We start from the raw sequence: 22,523 nt of genomic DNA, 5'->3' as shown, positions 1-22,523 counted from the left end.
GGGGGAGAGACGGTAGAGGAATTGTAATTTGCAACGAGTGGGTTCCACTACGGCGTACTCACCCGCTACACTGTAAACTTTTTCACACCTTCAAAGGTGTGCGCTATGCACATTCAACCTGGTTGCGTAACACTGCATCTCCAGGATGATATTTTACACAATTTGGAAAGCATTACTAAAGATCAAGTGTCAGTGCAAATCTTGCTTTCATTATGTCTTGGATATCGTAGGTACGAGCTAATGCATATATGCATCGCTATCGATAATCGAGCACGCGCAAGTGTCTACAATACTGTTGAAGAATGTTGAGATGTTGCAAGAGTGAATTTTTGGAGGACAGGCAACACTCGAGTAAAGAAAATTTGTGCGAAACCGTGCTTCATTATGATGTTACCAAAATTACACCTAAAAAGGCGTGCGCCATGCACGTTATTACACCTTTAAAGGTGTGAAAAGATTTAAAGTGTAGAGTACAATATATTGTAGCAGTGTTTTAGGGGACATGTATAGCACTATAGCAACCTTTACACCACTATGGACATTGATTCCACACTCATCCTAACATCGTTTCGCCGCTTCACCCTCGTCCACAGCCCTAGAACCTGTGCTTCACCGTCGACGTGAAATTAATCGAGGAAAAGTTTTGTTCCATGGGGTTGTCGTGGAAGCACTGATAATTCGCGATGTCCCTGTGAAGCCTCAGACCTGTAGCACTTTGACCCAGATGAGCTTCGTGGTAAGCAGCTTTTTTAAAGCTTCAGAAGGAGTGTTGAACCCATCAACTAAACGCACTTAAAAAAAAAAGAGCAAACACTAAACTGTTAAACAGAGTTAGAGCGTTTGAAAAGTGATGAAGAAACAAGCACAAGAGTATGAGATCTAAAAAAAAGGAGGGATGGCCGATATTATCACCTCATTTATGAAACGTCCTGAGCCTTCCATATATCGGCGTTTCTCAGAAACAACGCAAAGATGCTACGAACCTGCAAATATGTAAAACTACAGAGTATCAGAGGGGTAAAAGACGATATGGAGATGGAGCCACCATCTCCATATTTTTATTTCCTAATTCCCTACATTTCCTAACTAACTTATTTCCTAACACCATCTCCAAAAGACGATCTAAATGCAGACTTGTACGTATCTTGAACACGTAGTCAAAATACAGTACAGTATTTGAAATACTTTTTCCAGTATTTTAGTAATCTACTCAATACTTTTGGCGACAAATATTTTTGTAGATTTAAAATACTTTTTTTTAGTATTTGCTATTCAGTGCTCAAAATAATTTCCTCGCTCGTCAAGCCGTATCTAGCACACTTCCCCATCGTGTCCAGATTTTCAGCTCACTGGAACTTCCCGTTTTTCCTTTCTTTTTTTTTTTTTTTTGAATTCGCGCATCTGTCCTTTGTGCTTCCGTACAATAGGGGTTGGTTCCGCACTTTGTCTTGCTTGTCAATAGCCCGACCCCTTCGCAAGAAAACGATTCCTATAGTCATATTGCCAGGTGAATCCCCTGGGGATTAGGTACATGAGAATCCCCGCGTTTGTTTCTTTGGTCACCAAAGACCAGCTCCGGTGGCGCAGCGGTAACGCGTGCGCCTGGAGACTGGGAGGTCCGCGGTTCGAATCCGCGGGCCGGCTGTGCCGTCTGGGGTTTTTCCTGGGTTTCCCTCAGATGTGTAATAGGCGTATGCCGGCACAGTTCCCCTGAAGTCGGCCCATGGACGCAGCTATCCTCCCCCCGAGCGGATTCCGCTCGGTCTTCCACTTCACCCTTTCCTCTCCTCCTCTCCACCACCTTTCCCTTCCCGAGAAACATGCCGCCTAATCAGGCAGGCAGACCTCTCGGGTTCCTCCCAACGACACTCCTCCTCCCTCCTCCTCCCTCGGTCACCAAAGCAATAACCACGCGAAGAGGTTGAAAGGCCCGAGCAGGAGGGATGACGAAGTTTTGGGTCAGAACGTATCACCAAAGTTTATTACTTGAGTTCACCAAAGTTCACCAAACATTACTTGACATCGAGACCTTGCAAATAAACTATATGCTTAAAGGTACTGTAAAGCAGTAGACAAGCATGATATGCCGGTGATGTGACTAGAGACTTTGTTGCTTCTAAATACCATATGCGGAACCATACGACCGACAACGCGCTCTAAATATTTTTAATTTGCCATGAACGATGCGGCGTAGTGGAGAGGTGCGACGTCTGGTGTCAAACAATCCCCTGTACAGCGGGCAACACTGCAAATTGGTATTACACACTATGACATCGGGACGTTATTTTAGTAACCATATTATTAGTTTTCCTGTTTACCTATGCATTCTGAAACCCCTGTTAACAGTTTAACCTGTTAACCCCTGTCTTTGCTAACCGTGGATTTGCGTTGTGTGGATTGCAGGGGCGGATTTTACGGTGGATTGTTATGTCGTGCCCAGTGTTATACGCATGCAATGTGGTTGCCGCCGTATGTGTCAGAAGTACGGATTCATTTCGAATACCTAGTACAGTGTTGCCCGTAATCTTTAATTGTAATTTTCTAATTAACTGCACCGTCGATTAGAATGAAACTTGCACAGTTTTTGTCCTGGTGGCTTGGACTATCGAATAGCCACACTAAATGGCATTTGATCGGTGCTGCTTTACAGTACCTTTAAGTACGGCGGACGAAGTTCATTCCTTTCATTTGTACGGCCGCCGGTTCAGAATAGGCGTTTCATTTACTGCTAATACTAAAGTACTTGAAAGATTAACTTGAATACTTCTTAGAGTATTTAGTAGTCTACTCAAATTACTTCGTTTTGAGTATGTTGTGCTCTATTTAAAATACTTTTTACGCGGCGCGTTTAGTATCTTATTTTAAATAACTTTGCGCAGTATTTTGTACATGTGTGTACTAAATAAAAAACGACACGAATTATTTTATACGTATCGTGAGCCTATCGTACACGTCCCAAACATTTTCTGCGTGTGTGCTTTTTGTCCAGCAACCGAAAAAGGGGTACGTGGTATTCAGTCCATATAATCATAATCTTTTTCGTTTTCCCCTTCCCGCTTTTTTCCTTTCTTTTTCGGAATAGCAAGCCGGCTCTTTGCCTGGCTAACCTTTCCTTTCTTTTTTCTCTTAATAAACATATCCCCCCCCCCCACTTCAGCAGGAAATTTGAAACGAAAGCCTCTCAACTCATTATAATATATAAAAACCACTCGTTATCCATACCTTTCTCAAAACCGCTCCTAATTGATATTGAGATAATATCTCAATAATTGAGATACCGCTCCTCATTGGAATTGAAATTGAAAATGAAAGAAAAATATGGAAACGTTAGTCCCGACCCAGTCAGGACTGGCTACTCCAAAACGCGTTTGTGGGCGGAACAATAGAGCCAGAAAAAAGCGAAAAACAAACAAACAAAACAAAACACAACAAAAAGAAACGAAACGAAACGAGACGAGACGAAACAAGACAAGACAAGAAAACAGACAGGAAACAGGAAGAGTGGGTCAGAAAGCATAAAAGAAACAGCAGGGATGGGCAGTAATACTCATATTTTGTATTATAATACTAATACATAATACTTCCTAGAAATCGGTATTATAATACAGATACAAATACATTTCAAAAATGAGTATTATAATACATAATACTAATACTTCTGTGTATTACACGAGTAATACTTGTAATACGCTTGTAATATACTTAACTTGGGAAGAAAAAAAGGAAAAGAACAGAAGAATTACTTAGATATATGCCCATTACTTATCGAGACAATCATTCTCCAATGACGTTTTATTCACGCTTACATTTTTGCACATGGACTGATCTTTCCGAATAAGATCAGATAGCGCTGATCAATTCGATCGCAGTGAACAACTTGCTCTCACTGTGGCAGAGCCCTGATTTCATTCACTCTGGACGATAAAATGTGGGCCGTTCAAAAACCTGTGACTGCCCATAGTGCAACCACGTACAGGGGTGACTGGCTGCACTGGACGCACTCTTTCATAAGACAAAGGGCTTGTACTGGTATGACTCATGACTCATCGTTACGGATTCTGAAGTAGAAGGAATGCGAGGAAACCTCCAGTAACCTCTGGCCCCAAAGTCACTTGCTTTGGGATAATTTGGGGCAGGGGAACACTGTAATAGGAGCCTTGTTCGTGTTCAAATGTTTGTGGGACCCGAAAAATTACTGATAAAGTGCACGGGTGACACTTTGCAGGTCGAACTTACGACCTCTGGGAAAGTATTACACCTTCAAAAGTATTATAATACATGTAATACCTCGTTTTGTGTAGTATAATACAGATACAAATACATTTAAAAAATGAGTATTATAATACATAATACAAATACTCAAAAGTATTACAGTAATAGTATTATAATACAAAGTATTACTATTACTGCCCATCCCTGAGAAACAGAGGGTAAGTAAAGGTGGAGGCACCGAGAAACATCCTCATCATTTTGTGACCCCTTTGCTTGTCAGAAAACGTTACAAAGTAACAACTCGCAAAGTATGTTTGGAGAGTACTTGCCACCATCATGGGCGTTATCTCCATCGCGAGTGCCTATTCCAATATTAGATTAATAAGAATTATTCGTAAAGAAGCAGTCTGGAACCGTGGACCTGTTGACAGCAAGCAGAACTATCTATGTGTGAACCTATGGAATCCGTCCACAGTTTCACTCTGCGAAGATTCGTAGTTTAAGGCAAAGTGCCGAAAAGGATGCTGAATTTCGTGGATGCTTTGATAACACTTACGTGACAAACAGTAGCGCAGAGTAAATTTGATTGCGTAATGCTTATTGAAACTTCAACTATCAACTGAGAACGAGTAATTTTTGCGTTTCAATGCTCCTTTAATACTAAAACCGATTCCCTCCTACAGTTCCATATCGGCATTCTGTGGGCTACTATTTTTGATACTATATCGCGATTACTTATCTGTAGCCGTTGGAATACGTGACTACGCGCACGGGCTCGAAAAGTACAGAAATGGAATGAGATTCATTACGTGAAGAACAACACCATACTTTGTTGCCTGGTGTGCGTTGTGTATGGTGTCGAATCCTTTCGAATGCTTGTTTTGAATTTGCTGCGTTATCACATTTCTGTACTGTCGTATGAGATGCAGTTGGGAGGAGGGGACGATGTAGGGTAGCGTCCTAGCCCTTTCCCCCTTGCCTTTTCTTCTTCTTCATTTTGTAGTGGCAGGAGTAGCAGGATTAGTTCGGTCACGAATTCAATTACTGCCTGGCGTTACCCCTCAAATCAGTCAGTCGACAGTTTATTTTGACAATGATGAAGAAAAGAGAAGCATACGTTCACTAAAACGCGCATAATATGAAATAAGCTAGGTAACACGGCTCTATTTAGTCACCCCTTCATTCGGAATGCGCTGAAAGTATGTTACTCACTTACCTAAGGACAAACACAACATACGACTAGCATAAGCAGCAAAAGCGGCCCTTATTATTCGAAACGCCGTGAAGGATCCTTTCGTGATTGACTATATAGTGTGCGAAGATTATTTCCATAACAAAGGCGCTCCTCTAAGTCGAGGCCATAAAGGCTGTTGGAGTTCACGTCGAGACGAGAACTCCGAGTTGGCAAAGGAGTTTACAGATGAGTTTGGAATGAATATTCATGTCCCGATGACGCCCATGAAGTTTGCACGCAGACGAAAGTGTATCGCCGCTTGTCCTGGCATTAATTTAGAGCTCCCGGTTTGCGGGGCAGGTTTGGAATGAAGCCTTTGGTGTGGAGCTGGACGAAGGGGATATGCGAATAATGCATCTTCTTTAAACCAGCCTCTTGAATACTTCACTTCGTGTGGAGTGGAGAAGGCACCGAACGAGACGGCAACGCTTTCCGAAGACTTATTGGTGACGTTCTATTCCGACGTGTTCCCTGGTTTACGTTTAATTTATTTATGATTTATGCACCGAACAAGTACGAGTAAATGATAACGATGATGCGGGGACATTCTCCGATCCAAGACTGATTGATTGATTCGAAGCAAAAAAATAATATGGAGATTTCGGCTTCACTACAGTGCGAGACCAGCATACCCCAGAGCAGAATGCTACCACGTTGGTTCTAGCGCATGAGGGGGTGGGTGATAATAAGATACCCCATAGAATAGGGTACCCAAGAGCGTTGGGGACACCCCAAAAATAGGCGTCGTCAAAGCGCATACCGATAACCAAATCGATATTTTTGGATTTTGGGGAGTGCGCTATTCATCGAAAATACCGTCGCTAATCGAACTAACCCCAACGTGAACTTCGTGCGGAAAGTCGCTGCAGTGTCTGCTGCAACCGACAACGATCGCAAACGTGATTGCAATAATAAGATTGTGCGATGCGGTCTCTCGGCCAATATTGCATAGTGCAATCCGCGAAGGCGTACTGTATGCGAGATGTTTTGGGCAAAATATGAAGTGAGCTCCGGATTTTGTTCACTTTATTTTCCAAGGTTTCTGTCATGTGGCTAATCTTTCGGGATTCACGTTTCATATATGTATCCCCCAAACTGCAATCTCATCGTAGACTACTTTTAAAGAAAGACTGCATAAGAATGGCCGCATACAATACTAGTGCCATTTTTCCATCCACCTCTCCTTTCGAGCAAGCACATTCCTTAGCTCGAGCGGTATATATCGAACGAAAACAAAAACAAACAAACAAACAAAAAAGAGGCCCTCCAACCTTATTTCGAAACGATAAAATTAGTAGTCAGTACAGATATACAGATAGAAACTGTACCCGTGCCTTGAAATTTTGTCCAATTTACGGAGTACCCTGTCAGATTGTCACTTTCGCTTCAATAAAGAGGATTACGAGAGAATGAGTCTATCTAGCCGAAGCAGCCATGCTTGTTGGGCTCCAGGTCTCTCGCGCGCGGTTCGATGGGTCGAAGAAAGCAGAGTTTACGGACGCTGCCGACGTCAATGTGGCGGAAAACGCTTTGCAGCGTTAAGCATCCTTACATAAGAGCAAGGGTTGGGGAAAACATTGGACCGAGATATTGGCTTACAAACAAGTATACAGGCTTTCGTGCGGGGGTCAATATTAGTAATTAGTGCCGTAGGGCTGTATGATATGTGTTGCTATTAGATAAGATTGCCATCGAAAGACGGGGAGAGTGTGAGTACGTACTGCGAAATATCGATTAACAAGATTCAGATTTTAAAGAAATCCTGAAACACGCACGTGCGTGAAGACATCCGCCCCCGAATTTTTATTTTTTATTATTTTCATTCGATTTTTAAACGTGGAATGGCTTTCAACTAGGATGGTCTCTCATTCTGATCTTCCACTTTTCCCCGAAATCTCTAATTAAAGAGTTCACTAATGAGTTTTAGGTAATTAGTCATCTTGTCGTTGCATACTTTCTTCGACAGGATGTCAGCCTGGCCGTAGAATTGAACAGCAAAAACGGCATCTACGCGTGGATTGCTCTGCTAGTTTTTCTTATAAAAAACATGTTGCCAATAAAAATAAGCGCCCCGTATATCGATATCGGCGATAACAAAAAATATTCGTAGTCTAAAGATACTTATCAATATCCAAGAATATATCTTTAAAATATCGATATAAAAATGCCGGTACAGTTACATCCATAACTCATCTACCTACATATCCCTTTCATGCTTTTATTTAAAGTAGTTCTTATGATATCTGCAATTGTGCCTTTTGTTACATTGGCATTGTTCTGTTTACGATGCTCTGTACGATCCGGCCCTCGGAGATTCTCAATTCTTGATCTTATATCTCCGCAGCGAGCAAAGCATGCATAAAACCCGGAAACGTTCCCGAGAACGTACAATAATATCGTAAGAGTAATACAGTAACAATGAGCAAACAAGAGCTGGTAGTTACGGATACTCCTTTTTACGGTTTTCTCTTTCTTGCGTCCGTGCCCTGATTGAAATTGCAGTCTTCCTTTTTATATTTGCAAAACTCACTTTTCTGAGCTTGGAAGCCGCGGCACAGGAAAATATTACAATAGGGACATCGTTCGTTTATATCTTTTCTGCATGTCTGACAACCGTCCGTTAATACCATTCTTTCGCGACGTGTTCATGAAATTGATGCTCTAGCCCGTGTGTAGTACTGGCGAACGAGAACTTGGCTGGTTTCTAAGAGTGCCTTTCTAAGAGTTAATCCACTCCTTCCTGCTGTCCTTTCTAGAAGCACTGCAAAGGGCCGAGCATGCACAAAAACCCGAGTCCGACCGCGCCCGCGGGCCGAAATCGGGCCTCATGGTTATTTTGACTGTGGGATCGGGCTGGGCTCGGGTCGAGTCCGAAAGTTCTCGGGCCTGAGCCGGGCCGAGCTTTTGTGAGCCATTCTTTCACATTATTTAAGCCTCAACATTCGTTACGAAAACAAAGCAACAAAGTGCCCTTCTTCCGTCTTTCTGCTAAAATGCTACAACATATAGGCATCGCGTCATCCTTGACTTTCCCAACGTGTTCCTACAAGTAGCTCCGCGTGCGCGTTCCACGTACGCGTGTGTGGTTTACGCTTTATTATGAGCCTCTATCCTCTATCGTATGGAGTGCGTGGTGGAGTCGGGCCAGGCTACGGTAGGGTAAGACTCCGTGTCTTCAGGTACGGGCCGCGTCCCGCCCATAAATGAACCATTTCCGACAACGCGTATGCGCATGCCCAGCCCTTGAGTCCGCCATTTTTGAGCGGAAAACATCGCCATGGACCCACCTGCGGGAGACTGTCATGTTCATTGTGGGGAGATAATCGGCCTCAAGGTTACGCGGACGTTTGAGGTCTGGTAATGAGTACAATGCGCTTTCACTCTTTCCGCATTCTTCTTCCAATCTTCCCTTGCCACTTTCCCACGCAACGTACGTGCCAGTTCGTAAAGCGTCACCATTATTGGGGGGAAAGACACGACGTTCGACATTCCGTCGCCAGGGGCGACGCGAATATGGAAAAGGTCCATTCAGACCCGTGCAGTTCTATCTTCATCTGTCCACTTGATCTGTTCGCCTCTCATAGCCACAGTTGCTATGCGGCGCTAATACCGAGTAAAACAATACAAATTTGTAAGAGTTCGCAAACTATAACATCCCATATCCCGAGTGAATGATGTCTAGGTCGTCCGTGACGTCTTCGTAATTGAGTCCAAGCAACGGAACCAACCGAGCGTACATAGTTGTCAAGTGGGCACACGAGCGGGAAGAAAATACCAGCGTGGTCACCAAACACTTCAGCCTCCTTTTGTGTCCTTTGTGTCTCCGTTGAAGACTTCATTTTGCACGTATCGGCGAACGCTCAAAGGGGTGCTCTTGAGGAAGGCCCTGACTTCGAAGTCACTTGACCGAAAGTCGGGACATGGTAAGTTGTCTTCAGTCAAGGAGTTTCTCGAGTGGGAGTTTGAAGCCGTCTTTAAAAGGGAGAGCAATCGAACACGCCTTATTATAGGCACGGTGCAGTATAGTTGGAGGGTGCTGTGGTCGCTCGATTGACAGCGACATCCGTGGCGATTTCGTGCGTAACGCCGTATTCACGCCTTGGTGTGTCGAGTCTGGTGCCTAGTAGATTTTCAAGGTAAACTTGGACATGTAAAACATATCTAGGGTTTGTTGTTTTCTTTCAAGCTAAGTGGAGGAGGAGGAGGAGGAGTGTCGTTGGGAGGAACCCGAGAGGTCTGCCTGCCTGATTAGGCGGCATGTTTCTCGGGAAGGGAAAGGCGGTGGAGAGGAGGAGAGGAAAGGGTGAAGTGGAAGACCGAGCGGAATCCGCTCGGGGGGAGGATAGCTGCGTCCATGGGCCGACTTCACGGGAACTGTGCCGGCATACGCCTATTACACATCTGAGGGAAACCCAGGAAAAACCCCAGGCGGCACAGCCGGCCCGCGGATTCGAACCGCGGACGTCCCAGTCTCCAAGCGCACGTGTTACCGCTGCGCCACCGGAGCTGGTTCCAAGCTAAGTCAGGGGCTGTTTATCGGCATTTATATGGTTCCGTAAAAATCGGATTCTTTCGATAGCTATATATTCAGCCCCGAAAATAAATGCCCGAATGCGGGCATCTGTTCAATTCCACACGAAGGTCTTGCTAGCTTCACCGTGTTTCAACGGACCTCAGAAACGGTAACGAGGGTGAGTATTAGTCGTTATTGGACGGGTGTGTAACCAGAAGAGTTCAAAGAGTAAAAAACTCGAATTAGAAGGTTAGGGAGTAAAAGCGATGGGCTTTTAGAACCGTTTGGGAATTCGGAACATTTGCTGGCGATAAGCGACCTCGCAACCAGCGCATCCTTTTATAAGCACTGAAGCACAATGGAACATACACACCGTTCGAAGAAAATAGTGAGTCTGGTGCATCGAACGCTATCGCCTGAGCGTAGTACGTAAGGAATAGCGTGGTGGTTCTGCGCGAATCTCTCTTTATGTTTTGCGCGTGCACGGTACCACCAACACTATCCCTTAAAGTAGCACAGAAGTCATTTTTAACATCCAGTTTTCTTCCTATAAAACTTTTAAGTAGGCCAGTAAGATGCACCATGCGAAGTAATTACACCGCAGAGTCATAATGTAATCTGCCCGCAAGGGCCCTTGAGGTAGTATTAATAAATAAATAGATAAATAAATAAATAATTATCGCAGAAATTGAATTTAAAATACGCCGCAAAAAGCGACCGTGCGCAACGGTGGTGAAGAGCAGTACCAGCCTGTGATCTGCCTGGAACCTCGCGCTGACGCTATAAGGAGAACGCTCGCTGATTGGCCTAGAGAAATGTTGTGTGCTACTCCGCTGTCGTCTGCTACTGGGCTGTTCGGGGTTCTGTTAAAGCCTTTCTCCTTGCTCGGTAATGCTTCGGCAGCTCATTCTATCCCCAATTCTCTGAGAGAACTGGCAAAACAGGAGAGAAACTGATTTCCATCTTTCATGGCAAAACAGGTTTACGGCGGCAAAGGGACAAGGCGCGTAACCCCCACTGACCGGCGAACCAGAACGAGTTCTCCATATACCGTCATCGGTGACGTGGCCTCATACCTCCTCATCCTCGTTATAGCTGGAGTGGCGAGTTAAGGGGGAACGCCAAGAGCTATGTTTATGTGAGTTTTTTTTTCTGGGAAACAAACTGCACACATCAAAACCTTTCGCGCTAATCGGTATAATGACACACACACTTTCATCAGATGTCTTGATCTGAAATTTTTTTGGATGGCGCATGGAGCGTTTTTCCGACGTTTTCAGAACTCGCGCGCGCTCGGCTTGCGTGTGACCTCGGGAAAACCAGTTGTTCAACACGCGCGGAGGGTGTACGTCGGAATCTGTCGGCTACAGACATTCGCGCGCGTCTGGGCGCGTTTTCAGAGAAGTAGACAGAACGATGGCCGCCGTGCCGGAGACAAGGTTGCGTATGAGTAGCTCGCATACATTTTTGGGACATTATCCACCACATTAAATTTACTTTTACTTTTTAATGATACGTGGAATGAACGAACGCAGGAACCACAGGAAAGAAGAGCATTTGGCACGTTCTAACAGACGTTTGTGGTCGACAAATATAACAGCAGTAGCGCGCGCGTCACTCGCTCCATACGCGTCCCATGCGTTTCGCGTGGTCGCCTCGCGGGCGTTTCTTCGCTGCGCGTGCACGGCCACGGCGTCCGCGCGACGTTTTTGACGCTGGGAAAAAGTCCGATGCGTTTCGGGCTTTATGTAAGCAAAGGCGATAGCGTACGGTGCACTAAAACACTATCTACGGTCCACAAGTGAGGCCTTCCAACGGGGATCTCCCTTTCCTACTCAAAGTATAGCACCTGGCATGGTACTGCATATTTAAATTTTGGGGGGCAAATATTCCGAATTTGGAAAAATCATTAGGGGGTGTTTTTTCGGCATTTTTCGGCAAATGCCGAAAATCACAAACACTAAACATATCCTATTAACAGCGCCAACATCCCTGTTAAAGGAACGATCACATGACATGGCATTATGCAAACTCTAATTCATTCAGCCATCTGTCTATCGGGAGCCACCATGTAAAATATTTTCGCTGAACGGTATTTTGTCACTGCGAAAAATATTTAATTTACAAAAACGCCCTAAAAACAGTTGTGGCATCGAATGCCCGTCTCAACCTTCTGGCATGACGGAGTCAGATGAGCGCGAAATAGCATCAGCCGACGGTACACCAGCGGTATGCCGCATACACTATACGTCACAGAATGACGTCGACAACAGTCATTCGCTTAACAATGTTTAACAATTGAGGAGACTTAATATATATATATATATATACATATACAAAAGAAAAGGCGATAAACGTTCCTTTTGTATGTCAGCGGTATAAAGACGTCTTGGAAGACCATGAGGCAAACGAGGCAGCTTGAAGCCAGTTGAACACGAATACAACAGGCTAATGGTTCGCTATGTCTTTACAGCAATGAATCGATTAGTAAATATGTTCAACTTTTCTAAGCCTAACTCGGCCATTTGCAGCGCACAATATGAACATGCAAATGCTATTGCACGCTTAATTCTCCCAACCATCGTAATTTAGCGTTTGTATTTTCTTTCTTTTTGTCGCTCTTGCCTGTGGATTCTCTAGGGCGGTGCACTCGTTCGTCCGAAAACTCAATTATGCCGGGCCATTAGGTGAACCGCGGGGAAATATTATCGTCCGTCTCTATAATCCTCGCGCAAGTTTCATTCAATGCCGGGGCTGGAAATGCATGCGTCGAATTGTTTGACAGAAGAACGATTGCCGGAAACGCGGACTCTTTCGGAGAATTTCCGGCTATCTAGACACGGGAGGGAATTAACCAATAGTCCGACGAATATATGGGATTGTTGAGCGCGAAAAATTATGAAGTATGGCAGACACATTACATTTGGACTAATTAATTAATTGTTAATATTCGCTTGCACTCATTTAGCATATCGCGAGAGCGGATGATAGTTGGTTTGCTTTTCCACGAGGACAAGGTTAGTTCTTCGTTGGGGTAGAGTATCGCCCCCTATCGAGGAAACTCCACATTCATCATCTCAAAATAAAATTGTTGTTATTGTTCTTCGTTGCTTGCCTATTATTTACAAAATAGGCTTTAGTCTTACAACAACAACAACTTTATTTCAAAATATTTCATACTACGTTATAAAAACCAGGCCTAGTCTGGTTTTTATAGCGTAGTATGAAATATGCCTCTTGAAATGTATTCCCACTGCTTCGACATACATATTGATGGGGTAACTTCCCCAATAATCCTGGCTGTTGCCGTGGCACGGGGAGCATCCCAATGAAGACTACTGAGGGATGCTCGCATGTTTTCTGTGGTGGGTAGTCTTCTTGTACTACTAAAATCCCAGAGCTAGAGGCTCTCTCAATTCTTTTCATCTTCTTATTTTTCTCATTTCTTGGAAAAAGTAGGACATCCGTTGCATTGCGTCAGGAACCACCTTGTCTTAATGAGAGTAGCCCTGTAGAAATGAAAAAAAAAAGAAAAGAAAGATAAACCCGTGTTGCCGCTAACATTCCCTGCGTGCTGCACGGAAGAGAACAGTACTTACACTCTTAAAAATGAACTTCACCGCATAGCACACTGCTAGCCAACCATTATCTCGAACGATATCCTTATCTGCCCTGATTTGTTGAAAACGGGAGGCGTACGCCTTTTCTGTGACAATTATGAACGGCATAAGTGTCACAAAAATGGCGTACGCCTCCTGTTTTCAACAAATCAGGGCAGATAACGATATCATTCGAGATGATGGTTGGCTAGCAGTCTGCTATGCAGTGAAGTTCATTTTTAAGAGTGTACCGCCAAGAACAGAGACAAGCAGTACACTCTTAAAAATGAACTTCACCACATAGCACGCTCCTAGCCAACCATCACCCCGAACGACAACGTTCTCGCTCTAGATTTGTTGAAAACGGGAGGAGGAGCCTATTTTGTGTCATTATGCACGGCACAAAATAGGCTCCTCCTCCCGTTTTCAGCAAATCTAGAGCGAGAACGTTGTCATTCGGGGTGATGGTTGGCTAGGAGCGTGCTATGTGGTGAAGTTCATTTCTAAGAGTGTAGAGCTGAGTTACCATTGAATTTTCGACGGCCGCCCAGCGTCTAATGTACGCGTACGTCCCATTTTGTGTGGCGCACAACGTCCAACTGGCAGTCTTCTTCCTTCCTCCTCATAGGGGATGAGATACGTGGGCATGTAGTTCAGCTCCGAAACCAGGGTCACGCGTTCGGCTTGTGCACGCCCACTATTTACCATACGCCTACTTCAGCTCAGATTTCGAGCGACCACCGGATCCGTTCGGTGCCAGCCAGAGAAGGGGCTACCCTTTGAGCCGGTTGTGATGATGAGTGTCCGACGTTGTCGTCGTTGTGCCTGACCCGTCAGGGTCAGCCCCGCTGACACGAATCTGAAATGGCGCGTATGGGAGCGGCCAGTCGAAGACCGAAGCATCACTGTCAGGGTTACCTGAATGCGATATGAAAGATTGCTGTAGTCTGGGAGACAGCAATCCCACGTCACGTAGTAGCGCTGCTAGCACATTCTGCTCAATAAGAAATTTCATGCGCGCAATAGGGATAATGGATGTGTGGATCGTGCATGTCGCACTTGTGTGATTCCTTGGTTTTCTTTTCGTTATTGTTTGTCGAAAGGCGCAAATGTTTTCATTGTTTACTTTCTGCACACTTTGCTGCGGTATTTGTTGGTGCTTTATGGCATTATAGGAAGTGTTAGTAGACCATTGATAACGTCACCGTGAAGTTATCACACGTACGGGAACCAATGGCAGCGTGCATGACTCAGAATGTGTTGATTGGTTGCGGTGATACGGTACTTAAGAAGCCATGTTATTATCGGTCTTAACACGCTCTGGTATCTTGTCCGTCGATTGGGTGCGATAGATACGGTACTTCGGAAGCCACGTTATCATCGGTCTTAACACGCTCTGGTATCTTGTTCGTTGATTGGGTGCGGTACATACGGTATTTCGGATGCCACGTTACCATCAGTCTAGTAACACTCTTTAATATTTGTCCGTTGATTAAATGCGTAGATACGGTACTTCGGAAACCACCGTTACCATCGGTCTACTAACACTCTCTAATATTTGTCCGCTGATTGAGTGCGGTCGATACGGTACTTCAAAAGCCACGTTATCATTGGTCTACTAACACTCATTAATATCTTATCCCTTGATTGAGTGCGGTAGATACGGTACTTCGGAAGCCACCGTTACCATCGGTCTACTAACACTCTCTAGCATTTGTTCGTTGATTGAGTGCGGTCGATACGGTACTTCGGAAGCCACGTTATCGACGGTCTACTAACACTCCCTAATATCCTATCCCTTGATTGAGTGCGGTAGATACGGTACTTCGGAAGCCACCGTTACCATCGGTCTACTAAGACTCTCTAGCATTTGTTCGTTGATTGAGTGCGGTAGATACGGTACTTCGGAAGCCACCGTTATCATCGGTCTACTAACACTCTCTAATATCTTATCCCTTGATTGAGTGCGGTAGATACGGTACTTCGGAAGCCACCGTTACCATCGGTCTACTAACACTCTCTAGCATTTGTTCGTTGATTGAGTGCGGTCGATACGGTACTTCGGAAGCCACGTTATCGACGGTCTACTAACACTCCCTAATATCCTATCCCTTGATTGAGTGCGGTAGATACGGTACTTCGGAAGCCACCGTTACCATCGGTCTACTAACACTCTCTAGCATTTGTTCGTTGATTGAGTGCGGTAGATACGGTACTTCGGAAGCCACCGTTATCATCGGTCTACTAACACTCTCTAATATCTTATCCCTTGATTGAGTGCGGTCGATACGGTACTTCGGAAGCCACCATTACCATCGGTCTACTAACACTTTCTAGCATTTGTTCGTTGATTGAGTGTGGTCGATACGGTACTTCGGAAGCCACGTTATCATTGGTCTACTAACACACCCTAATATCTTATCCCTTGATTGAGTGCGGTAGATACGGTACTTTGGAAGCCACCGTTACCATCGGTCTACTAACACTTTCTAGCATTTGTTCGTTGATTGAGTGTGGTCGATACGGTACTTCGGAAGCCACGTTATCATTGGTCTACTAACACACCCTAATATCTTATCCCTTGATTGAGTGCGGTAGATACGGTACTTTGGAAGCCACCGTTACCATTGGTCTACTAACACTCTCTAGCATTTGTCCGTTGATTGAGTGCGGTAGATACGGTACTTCGGAAGCCATGTTATCGACGGTCTATTAACACTCTCTAATATCTTATCCCTTGATTGAGTGTGGTCGATACGGTACTTCGGAAGCCACGTTATCATTGGTCTACTAACACTCCCTAATATCTTATCCCTTGATTGAGTGCGGTAGATACGGTACTTTGGAAGCCACCGTTACCATCGGTCTACTAACACTTTCTAGCATTTGTTCGTTGATTGAGTGTGGTCGATACGGTACTTCGGAAGCCACGTTATCATTGGTCTACTAACACACCCTAATACCTTATCCCTTGATTGAGTGCGGTAGATACGGTACTTCGGAAGCCACCGTTACCATCGGTCCACTAACACTCTCTAGCATTTGTTCGTTGATTGAGTGCGGTCGATACGGTACTTCGGAAGCCACGTTATCATTGGTCTACTAACACTCATTAATATCTTATCCCTTGATTGAGTGCGGTAGATACGGTACTTCGGAAGCCACCGTTACCATCGGTCTACTAAGACTCTTTAGTATTTGTCCGTTGATTGAGTGCGGTAGATACGGTACTTCGGAAGCCACGTTATCGACGGTCTACTAACACTCCCTAATATCTTATCCCTTGATTGAGTGCGGTAGATACGGTACTTCGGAAGCCACCGTTACCATCGGTCTACTAACACTCTCTAGCATTTGTTCGTTGATTGAGTGCGGTCGATACGGTACTTCGGAAGCCACGTTATCATTGGTCTACTAACACTCCCTAATATCTTATCCCTTGATTGAGTGCGGTAGATACGGTACTTTGGAAGCCACCGTTACCATCGGTCTACTAAGACGCTTTAGTATTTGTCCGTTGATTGAGTGCGGTAGATACGGTACTTTGGAAGCCACGTTATCATCGGTCTTATAACACGCTCTAGTATCTTGTCCGTCGATTGGGTACGGTAGATACGGTACTTCGGAAGCCACGTTATCATATGTCTACTAACACTCTCTAATACCTTATCCGATGATTGGGTGCCCTAGATAGGGTTCTTCAGAAGCCACGTTCTCAACGGCCTACTAACACTCTATATTGACGAACGAACGGTAGCGCTGGAGATTTCAGAGGAGCAGTAGTCTCTTCATATCTGTAAACGTGCTGGAAGTTCGCAGGCATAGGGGTGATAGCAATTATCAGTAGATTACTTCATTTCATGGTTCGCTCGTCAACGTTGCTGTTTCTTCCTCTTGGGCATCTCCACTGCTCCACTGCATCCGCAGGAGATACAGTACTGACGGCATTACTGTCTACCTCAGACAGTGTACCCTACGACTCAGGTCTGCATCTGGTGCTCTGAACCATCCTTAGTCATTGCCTGAGCCTCAGTAAGCTCGGTTTCAATATCAGTCTCATCAGACGAGTCCGATGCCGGAGGATGTTGTTGGCTAGCATCTTCCACACTTTTAGGAGTGACTGTGTTTTCGTAACTCTTCTCCTCGAAGAACTCTAAACGGAACTCCGACCTGTCGTCACTTCTGGTTCATTATAATTCATCCCTAATAATAACCGCTGTGAAGTGGGGTAGGGTCCCGTGGCTACCACGGGGAAACATCCCATGCCATCATCACTTCTCCGTTTATTGTTGTTGTTGTGACTCTTCTTTCACACTTTTGAACGATGCAGTTACCGTTTCTCACAGTCGGTCTGTCTGCCGTGAATGCACGTTCCAATTTGATAACTTCTCCATACGGAGCAAGGGCGCGCAGCAGGTACTGATCCGAGACGAATCCTGGTAAGCGCGTGCAAACGACACGAACTAGACGGGGACCAAGCGACTCCAGAGGTTACTCTTTGCCGCAAACAACAATGCCACCCCGATCAAAGAGCTAACTCAGGGCAGCTGGCTTGAGAACGGTTACCTGGAAGAGGTTTTCGCCTCATGTCGATCTCATCTAAGCCAACTACTTCAGCAGCAGCATCAGTGACATCGATCAGGGACGCTTCTACAGGTGCCCTGGCGTTGAACGGTAGACCTTTCGTTGGGCAGAAATTTGACGCTGCCATATTTGTAGATCCTTCACCAGGGCTACGGTGGTGTGCCAGAACCCAGGCTTCGAGAGCAATATCACAAGAGTACCACAGTAATCGAATGTTCAAATTTCCTAGGTGCTGGGCCGGTTGGCACATAACTGAGAGATAGAACCAGCGAAGGGACGCGAGTACAACGAGAAACAAGCTTACAGGAGAACCGCTGGACTTACAAATAACGTTTAATTACAACTCCCTTTCGAACAGAACGTCGTGCACATGTGCTGTTACGTCAATACAACAATAGTCTTACTTCATTTCGTGACGTCATAGCGATGCGGCGGCGCTACTGTTCTGTTTGGTGCTGGTTTGGTGGGGAAAAATTCGCGCGATCGAGTCACTTGGTGTTTTCGGTCGTTACTAAAGGCATGTCGCAAAGTGCTGTAGCTATTTGATGTGCTACGTGGTACAGAGAGGCCAAACATGCGGTACACACCATGCGGTTTCCTACTCCATTTTTGCCCACCAGTGAAGTCTGCTCTATGCGCATGCGCACTCATGTTTACAAATAGAAATGGGCCTTACCAGCGAGAATATAGTGAAGACACGTGCTTATCCGGACATGTTCAAAAACATCAACATCTTATCTGTAAGGAGCAACCGCTAATCATTTCTCTGTGCCAAGTTTCATGATACGAAATGCGTCGGATAGCTCCCTTTCATGTCTTGTTTCTACTGTAGCATATGTTTTCCCAGCACATCCGCACCAAGTTGTTGGAAAGTTTGTTTGTTTGTAAGAAAAAAAAAAAAAGACGACAACTGTTGGAAAGCGTTTTGTGACGAAACGTCAGTTGTAAGTCCAGCGGTTGTCCTGTCGACTTCCTTTTCCTTCTGTTTGCATCCCTTCGCTGGTTCCATCTCTCATTTACTCCTCTATTTAATGCACAGGACCCTCCTTTTACAAAAAATAATAAACACAACCCTGCCATTTTAGCGCGTAAAATCACATGACAGCTTCCTGCGTACGGGTCGCTTTTGTCTTGCCGTTTCGTCACACACATTGCCAAATGGCAATGTAAATGAACTCAGTAGAACGAATCATTGTGCGTCACATGTCCCAATATCCTTTCACGGTTATCCTTTCACGCGCGTGGATTGAATGAATGGACAGTAACGAACGCTGTGGGGAGTTTCACAAAGCCGCATTTATCAACGCCTTCGTCAACATTGTGGTGTCGTAGAGTATATGAAGAAGGAAATTAGTAAGGTCTACCGCCTTTGAAAGGCGATGGAGTCGCTAGATGTGGTGAGACAGGCGTTACAGCGACGAAAAATAGGGGATGTTTTCCTCCCCCTTTATATTTCCTTTATGTTTCTCTGGAAGTCGTGAACTCCGTATCCAGTGTATTGAATGATGACCAGTCGGGAAATTTTGCGCTATTGGGTTACCGAATGGGCAGTATTGCTGTATTGTAAGCGATATGTGGCAGCGGGGGACGAAGGATCCAACATGTACGCAGCAAAGCAAAGCAACGCTACGCCGGAAACTAGAAGTGCTGACTCCTCCGTTCTCCTTCAGCACGCGTAAAAGTGAACTACTCGGCCTTGTTCTTCTTTTTCTCGGTTATCCCGGCCTTCAGCTTCTGGTTGGCGCCTCTTGCAACAGCCTACAGAGCTCGAGGATAAAAAAAGGGAAGAATATTAGGGTACATTTATGCTGCAGCATCGCTGCTGGCACATGGCACATCGCTGTTTGGCGATGACGAAACAAACACATGTATCTCTGTGGGCGCGTTCATGCTGCAGCATCGCTGCTTGCCAAAGATGCACGCCATGATCATCGCCACAACAATGCTGCCAAACATGTTTGAACATGCCCGGGGACTACCTGACTTCTGGCGATGACAGGTCAAACACAGAGCTTTCTGTTGGTGCATTTACCCTGCAGCCTGGCTGCTCGCTTATCCTCGCCGCTGCTTGCCGCTCTGCTCGCTGCACCTAGGAATGTAAACATGTTTGTCTTCCTGGTATCATCGATGACTGGCGTCTTGAAATCCGACCTGCGATTGGTTGTGATGAAGTCGGTTTCCTCCTTCCCACTTTTCCTCGTTTCCATCCTTCCACAGTGAACGCTGCTAGGCGACTGATATAGCGAAAGCGAGCAGCATCTTGAGCAATCTGCAGGGTAAACGCACCCTAGCGGTTATGCGAGCAGCGATGTGCTTGAAGCTGCAGCGAGCAGCGAGCAGCGATGCTGCAGCATAAATGTACCCTTAGAAATGAAAGGGGAGAAGTGTGCATCGAGTTACGGCTGACTTTCCCTGCCCGCTGCTTCAGTCCCCCTTTAGCTTGTAGAGGGCTGTTTCGAAATACACTTGAGAAGCAGAACAGCCGAGCGAAATAATTCTTAATTGAATTTATATAACAGGGTAGCAGTTCTCTCGTCGTGTCTCAACCAACTGTCCATGCAATGTTCCTTGTCATAGAAACGTCGACGATCGGACACAGGGCGATGATTCTGTAGTCTTAGATAATCTTTCAGCCAACCAGACATTTCGCGCCTTTCTCCTACCAAGAACGGCCCCTTGAAAAGAGCGAAACACAACAGTTCCATTCACATCACCGACCGGTCTCGCTCCTTCGTTCTTCTTTATCGCATTTCCGATCGTTGAATTCCTTGTAGCTGTATAGGGCGTTGTCGTGATAGAATCTCTGGACAGTGTTCTCCGTGCGGAGCAACATCGAGAGCGACGTCTGGGGACTTTGGGGCGTAAACTTTGCAGACTGAAGAAGTGGAGTTTGTTCGAGCGGAAAGACGGTATGCTTGTCTCCAGCATTGGGGGATTAGTATTGTTCACAAGATGCTACACTCTGAGGGACGCGGCGGAGTTCAATAAAATGATAAGGTTCCGAAGGACATTGTTGACTTACAGCGTGATTCAAGTGATAACCTGATTTAACGCGACAGTAGGTGCCATGACACAAAAAAAAAAAAAAAAAAGGAAAGGTGAAGTGACACCAAGGAAATAACCCCGAGGAGCCAATGACCGCGAATGCTTCGTTTTTTAATGACAAAATTAGTGGGTTAGGATGATCGCCTTTCACGCCGAAACTTGGAGGTGACACGGGTTCGAAATCCCGGCACCGGCTACGCTGTCTCAGGTTTTCCCGCAGACTTATAACAGACGAATGTCGGCACAGTTCCATTGAAGTCGGCCCAGGACACGTACTAACCCCCCTGTCCCCAGCTCCTTCCTGCTGTCCCCTATATCCTCCTTTCCACGTCTGTACGCCGCTCATAGCCGCAGTTGCCTGGCGGTGCTAACACGGAACTAAAAAAAAAAAAAGAAAATGACAAGACGAAAAACATGCTCTAGAGCTCTCTCGACGCCTCAGGTATAGTGATCGCGTCGCGCGACATTGAGCGAACCAGGCATTAAGGGCAACCTTCATGGAGCGAATTTTTGCAACGAAGTTCGCGCGGCAGACTGCCACGCGCGTTCCGCCGCCAGTTGTTCGCCGGCACCAGCTCCATGGAGCGAAAAACCAGCGGACGGCGTCGGGAAGTCATGCTGTGATGTCACTGTTGCCAGGGTATAAGGTGAAAGCTTAGTGAAATCAATTGCTCGAAAAAGTGCATTTAATGTAACAAATTTTGCAACTAAATCCAACATCTGTCTGAAAAGATGCGCCCAGTAACGTACCGAAAAGCATATTCACTACTGCGAAAAGAAAACATGTTTCTTGGCAGAGAATGCCTCACGTTCTAACGATGCAGTTGGCGAAACAGCGAGCAGACGACAGCATCCAGTTGCAAGAGGAGGACGACGACGACGATCACGAGAGCAGACGACCACGTGCAGGCGATCTGGCTATCTGGCGTAGCTTCGTAGCGGAAGAGCACTTTGATTGGTTCATCTGCAGTTGACGCTTCCGGAATCGCGGACGCTGGGCGAAAATATCTGGCATGGGCAGATCGGCGGCGGACGCTCACATTTTTGACGCCTCGCGCAGGGCGTCCGACGCTGAGCGAAGTTCGCAGCTTTTTCGCTGTACATTCGCTCCATGGAGGTTGCCCTTTAGTCGTTCCGGTTATTCGACCCTTGTCACACAGTGGGAGGCACGTTGTACCCGGAAGGCACCCACATGCGTAAGAGAGCTCGAGACGCTTTTCCTGCGTTCGCCTCGTCTGTCCGACTGTCCTAATTTTTTTGTTTTTTTTTTCACAGGGGTGAAGATTGCCGTCTAAGCTTGAGCAGGCAGAGTTCACTCCTTTTCTCACTGAACGTC

Source organism: Ornithodoros turicata, chromosome 3 (assembly GCF_037126465.1).
Source record: "Ornithodoros turicata isolate Travis chromosome 3, ASM3712646v1, whole genome shotgun sequence".
Classification (NCBI taxonomy): Eukaryota; Metazoa; Arthropoda; class Arachnida; order Ixodida; family Argasidae; genus Ornithodoros; species Ornithodoros turicata.
The sequence above is the reverse complement of the archived record's forward strand: the minus strand, read 5'-3'. Positions refer to the sequence as shown.